Source organism: Salvelinus alpinus, chromosome 8, assembly GCF_045679555.1.
Source record: "Salvelinus alpinus chromosome 8, SLU_Salpinus.1, whole genome shotgun sequence".
Classification (NCBI taxonomy): domain Eukaryota; kingdom Metazoa; phylum Chordata; class Actinopteri; order Salmoniformes; family Salmonidae; genus Salvelinus; species Salvelinus alpinus.
In genome coordinates, this window is record NC_092093.1 from 48,494,090 (window position 1) to 48,500,089 (window position 6,000).

Consider the following 6,000-nt stretch of genomic DNA (forward strand, 5'->3'; position numbering starts at 1 on the left):
GTGCTATATTAACACAGACCCCTGGCATGGCACAGTGCTATATTAACACAGACCCCTGGCATGGCACAGTGCTATACTAACCAGACCATCCCCTGGCAAGACACAGTGCTATATTAACACAGACCATCCCCTGGCATGGCACAGTGCTATATTAACCAGACCATCCCCTGGCATGACACAGTGCTATATTAACCAGACCATCCCCTGGCATGGCACAGTGCTATATTAACACAGACCATCCCCTGGCATAACACAGTGCTATATTAACCAGACCATCCCCTGGCATGGCACAGTGCTATATTAACCAGACCATCCCCTGGCATGGCACAGTGCTATATTAACCCTGGCATGGCACAGTGCTATATTAACACAGACCATCCCCTGGCATAACACAGTGCTATATTAACACAGACCATCCCCTGGCATGACACAGTGCTATATTAACCAGACCATCCCCTGGCATGGCACAGTGCTATATTAACCAGACCATCCCCTGGCCTTGCACAGTGCTATATTAACCAGACCATCCCCTGGCATGGCACAGTGCTATATTAACACAGACCATCCCCTGGCATGGCACAGTGCTATATTAACCAGACCATCCCCTGGCATGGCACAGTGCTATATTAACCAGACCATCCCCTGGCATGACACAGTGCTATATTAACCCTGGCATGACACAGTGCTATATTAACCCTGGCATGGCACAGTGCTATATTAACCAGACCATGCCCTGGCATGACACAGTGCTATATTAACACAGACCCCTGGCATGGCACAGTGCTATATTAACACAGACCCCTGGCATGGCACAGTGCTATATTAACACAGACCCCTGGCATGGCACAGTGCTATATTAACACAGACCCCTGGCATGGCACAGTGCTATATTAACACAGACCCCTGGCATGGCACAGTGCTATATTAACACAGACCCCTGGCATGACACAGTGCTATATTAACACAGACCCCTGGCATGGCACAGTGCTATATTAACACAGACCCCTGGCATGGCACAGTGCTATATTAACACAGACCCCTGGCATGACACAGTGCTATATTAACACAGACCCCTGGCATGGCACAGTGCTATATTAACACAGACCCCTGGCATGGCACAGTGCTATATTAACACAGACCCCTGGCATGGCACAGTGCTATAAGACTACACTACCCCTATGTCAAGAGAGATGGTATTGGCCCAGAGTGGAAGCTCAGAATAATGGACATTGAGGAAATTGGAACAACCTCTGTCAGCATGCAGGGGATCCTCAAGCAGTTCCAGCAGGACTTTTACAGGACCAAAGAGAGAGCACAGCAGGAAACGTTCTCTCTCTGTGACGACTCCTCCATCCTGAGTGAGTCTGATGACACCTCTTCAAACTGTCCTGCAGACAAGGATAGTCACCCCCCCCAGCACTGAACACACCCAGGTACCACAACTGCACTGCTCCTCCATCACTGAGAGGGATACATTCACAGAGCTGGAGAGAGACATAGTGGAACTCAGAGAGCTAGTCCACACTATCCAGACAGAACAAACCCACAAAACAGACCAGAACTACAACACCCCCCCATAAGACCAGGAGGGCAGAAGGCTGAGATGGACGGCTGTCTGACAGAGTCAGCTCTACGGACTGAGGTGAGAGAACTAAAGGAGGAGGGAGAGAAACACAAACACACAAAAGCCAGAAACACAGACCCCTGTGTTGGTGTCATCTACCTGGCCCACCACTCCACCCTGGACTAATATCTACCTGGCCCACCACTCCACCCTGGACTAATGTCTACCTGGCCCACCACTCCACCCTGAACTAATGTCTACCTGGCCCACCACTCCACCCTGAACTAATGTCTACCTGGCCCACCACTTCACCATGGACTAATGTCTACCTGGCCCACCACCCCACCCTGGACTAATGTCTACCTGGCCCACCACTCCACCCTGGACTAATGTCTACCTGGCCCACCACTCCACCCTGAACTAATGTCTACCTGGCCCACCACTCCACCCTGAACTAATGTCTACCTGGCCCACCACTTCACCATGGACTAATGTCTACCTGGCCAACCACCCCACCCTGGACTAATGTTTACCTGGCCCACCACTCCACCCTGGTCTAATATCTACCTGGCCCACCACTCCACCCTGGACTAATATCTACCTGGCCCACCACTCCACCCTGAACTAATGTCTACCTGGCCCACCACTCCACCCTGAACTAATATCTACCTGGCCCACCACTCCACCCTGGACTAATATCTACCTGGCCCACCACTCCACCCTGGACTAATATCTACCTGGCCCACCACTCCACCCTGAACTAATATCTACCTGGCCCACCACTCCACCCTGGACTAATATCTACCTGGCCCACCACTCCACCCTGGACTAATATCTACCTGGCCCACCACTCCACCCTGGACTAATATCTACCTGGCCCTCCACTCCACCCTGAACTAATATCTACCTGGCCCACCACTCCACCCTGGACTAATATCTCCCTGGCCCACCACTCCACCCTGGACTAATATCTACCTGGCCCTCCACTCCACCCTGAACTAATATCTACCTGGCCCACCACTCCACCCTGGACTAATATCTACCTGGCCCTCCACTCCACCCTGAACTAATATCTACCTGGCCCACCACTCCACCCTGAACTAATATCTACCTGGCCCACCACTCCACCCTGAACTAATATCTACCTGGCCTACCACTCCACCCTGGACTAATATCTCCCTGGCCCACCACTCCACCCTGGACTAATATCTACCTGGCCCTCCACTCCACCCTGAACTAATGTCTACCTGGCCCACCACTCCACCCTGAACTAATATCTACCTGGCCCACCACTCCACCCTGGACTAATATCTACCTGGCCCACCACTCCACCCTGAACTAATATCTACCTGGCCCACCACTCCACCCTGGACTAATATCTACCTGGCCCACCACTCCACCCTGGACTAATATCTACCTGGCCCACCACTCCACCCTGGACTAATGTCTACCTGGCCCACCACTCCACCCTGGACTAATATCTACCTGGCCCACCAATCCACCCTGGACTAATATCTACCTGGCCCACCACTCCACCCTGGACTAATATCTACCTGGCCCTCCACTCCACCCTGGACTAATATCTACCTGGCCCACCACTCCACCCTGAACTAATATCTACCTGGCCCACCACTCCACCCTGGACTAATATCTACCTGGCCCACCACTCCAGCCTGGACTTTCTACTTTTAAACTCGGACAAAACAGAGATGCTTGTTCTAGGTCCCAAGAAACAAAGAGATCTTCTGTTAAATCTGACAATTAATCTTGATGGTTGTAAAGTCGTCTCAAATAAAACTGTGAAGGACCTCGGCGTTACTCTTGACCCTGATCTCTCTTTTGACGAACATATCAAGACTGTTTCAAGGACAGCTTTTTTCCATCTACGTAACATTGCAAAAATCAGAAATGTTCTGTCCAAAAATGATGCAGAAAAATTAATCCATGCATTTGTTACTTCTAGGTTAGACTACTGCAATGCTCTACTTTCCGGCTACCCGGATAAAGCACTAAATAAACTTCAGTTAGTGCTAAATACGGCTGCTAGAATCCTGACTAGAACCAAGAAATTTGATCATATTACTCCAGTGCTAGCCTCCCTACACTGGCTTCCTGTTAAGGCAAGGGCTGATTTCAAGGTTTTACTGTTAACCTATAAAGCGTTACATGGGCTTGCTCCTACCTATCTTTCCGAGTTGGTCCTGCCGTACATACCTACACGTACGCTACGGTCACAAGACGCAGGCCTCCTAATTGTCCCTAGAATTTCTAAGCAAACAGCGGGAGGCAGGGCTTTCTCCTATAGATCTCCATTTTTATGGAATAGTCTGCCTACCCATGTGAGAGACGCAGACTCGGTCTCAACCTTTAAGTCTTTACTGAAGACTTATCTCTTCAGTAGGTCATATGATTGAGTGTAGTCTGGCCCAGGAGTGTGAAGGTGAACGGAAAGGCTCTGGAGCAACGAACCGCCCTTGCTGTCTCTGCCTGGCCGGTTCCCCTCTCTCCACTGGGATTCTCTGCCCCTAACCCTATTACAGGGGCTGAGTCACTGGCTTACTGGTGCTCTTTCATGCCGTCCCTAGGAGGGGTGCGTCACTTGAGTGGGTTGAGTTACTGACGTGATCTTCCTGTCTGGGTTGGCGCCCCCCCCCCTTGGTTTGTGCTGTGGTGGAGATCTTTGTGGGCTATACTCGGCCTTGTCTCAGGATTGTAAGTTGGTGGTTGAAGATATCCCTCTAGTGGTGTGGGGGCTGTGCTTTGGCAGAGTGGGTGGGGTTATATCCTTCCTGTTTGGCCCTGTCCGGGGGTATCATCGGATGGGGCCACAGTGTCTCCTGACCCCTCCTGTCTCAGCCTCCAGTATTTATGCTGCAGTAGTTTATGTGTCGGGGGGCTAGGGTCAGTTGGTTATACCTGGAGTACTTCTCCTATCTTATCCAGTGTCCTGTGTGAATTTAAGTATGCTCTCTCTAATTCTCTCGTTCTCTCTTTCTTTCTCTCTCTCGGAGAACCTGAGCCCTAGGACCATACGTCACGGCAAACCGGGCATGATGACTCCTTGCTGTCCCCAGTCCACCTGGCCTTGCTGCTGTTCCAGTTTCAACTGTTCTGCCTGCTGTTATGGAACCCCTACCTGTTCAACTCTTAATGATCGGCTATGAAAAGCCAACTGACTTTTATTCCTGATTATTATTTGACCATGCTTGTCATTTATGAACATTTTGAAAATCTTGGCTCTCTCTAATTCTCTCCTTCTCTCTTTCTTTCTCTCTCTCGGAGGACCGGAGCCCTAGGACCATACGTCAGGACTACCGGGCATGATGACTCCTTGCTGTCCCCAGTCTGCCTGGCCCTGCTGCTATTCCAGTTTCAACTGTTCTGCCTGCGGTTATGGAACCCGTACCTGTCCCAGACCTGCTGTTTTCAATTCTTAATGATCGGCTATGAAAAGCCAACTGACATTTATTCCTGATTATTATTTGACCATGCTTGTCATTTATGAACATTTTGAAAATCTTGGCTCTCTCTAATTCTCTCCTTCTCTCTCTCTTTCTCTCTCTCGGAGGACCTGAGCCCTGGGACCGTGCGTCGGGGCTGCCGGGCGTGATGGCTCCTTGCTGTCCCCAGTCCACCTGGCCTTGCTGCTATTCCAGTTTCAGCTGTTCTGCCTGCGGTTATGGAACCGCCACCTGTCCCGGACCTGCTATTTTCAACTCTTGATGATCGGCTATGAAAAGCCAACTGAAAATTATTCATGATTATTATTTGACCATGCTTGTCACTTATGAACATTTTGAACATCTTGGCATAGTTCTGTTATAATCTCCACCCAGCACAGCCAGAAGAGGACTGGCCACCCCTCATAGCCTGGTTCCTCTCTAGGTTTCTTCCTAGGTTTTGGCCTTTCTAGGGAGTTTTTCCTAGCCACCGTGCTTCTACACCTGCATTGCTTGCTGTTTGGGGTTTTAGGCTGGGTGTCTGTACAGCACTTCGAGATATTAGCTGATGTACGAAGGGCTATATAAAATAAACTTGATTTGATTTGATTTGGACTAATATCTACCTGGCCCACCACTCCACCCTGGACTAATATCTACCTGGCCCACCACTCCACCCTGAACTAATATCTACCTGGCCCACCACTCCACCCTGGACTAATATCTACCTGGCCCACCACTCCACCCTGAACTAATATCTACCTGGCCCACCACTCCACCCTGGACTAATGTCTACCTGGCCCACCACTCCACCCTGGACTAATGTCTACCTGGCCCACCACTCCACCCTGGACTAATGTCTACCTGGCCCACCACTCCACCCTGGACTAATGTCTACCTGGCCCACCACTCCACCCTGGACTAATATCTACCTGGCCCACCACTCCACCCTGGTCTAATATCTACCTGGCCCACCACTCCACCCTGGACTAATAT